The sequence below is a fragment of the Vombatus ursinus genome, unplaced genomic scaffold (assembly GCF_900497805.2).
Source record: "Vombatus ursinus unplaced genomic scaffold, bare-nosed wombat genome assembly UNPS02014774.1, whole genome shotgun sequence".
In the NCBI taxonomy this organism is placed as follows: domain Eukaryota; kingdom Metazoa; phylum Chordata; class Mammalia; order Diprotodontia; family Vombatidae; genus Vombatus; species Vombatus ursinus.
This window is the reverse complement of record NW_020954552.1, coordinates 12,446,660-12,447,351: the sequence shown is the minus strand read 5'-3', so window position 1 is coordinate 12,447,351 and position 692 is coordinate 12,446,660.

Below are 692 nucleotides of genomic sequence, written 5' to 3'. Positions count from 1 at the left end.
GTAATTCAAAAGTTTCTTTACAATTGATTAAAGCATTTCTATATATAAAAAAGAAAGAAAAGGGAGAACTATAATAGTAGAGAACCTCAATATACTTCTTTCAGAAGTTGTTGCTTGTTCTTCATTCTCCAAGACTACAAATGGCATCAAGGAGGTGAAGCCATGATATACAAGTGAATTGGATTTAAGTGTGAGAGGGTTGTACAAAGACACCAGCCTCACTTTCTCCTCCAGAGCCATTTGGGTTCAGTGGCAAGATATAGATCAGGATGATTGGAGATGGTCCTGAATGCAGTGGATGACCTTGAGCTTTTTAAGCTAAGGTCTTTAATAGGTCTGAGTTTGATAAGGCAATGCCCATCCAGTGACTAAGACTAGGTAAGAAATGAGGCAAAAAATGGCCTCTTTTATCTAGTCCAAAAAAAAAATCTGGGAATGGAAGACACTCAGGGTTTCTAGTCAAAACACAAACAATTGATATTTACATTCACTCTGAGCCCATCAGAGCCCAAATAGCAATCAAGAGGAGGTTGGCCTGGGACCTAATATTGCCCAGTCAATGAGAGCCAGAGTGATTTGAGTTTAAGGCATGGTCCTTAGGAAAAAAATCTAGTTGTTAAACCCCAAGATATCTTGTGAGATTTCAGTGATCAAAATGTACTTTCCTTTTGGGAGAGCACCAACAGATAAAA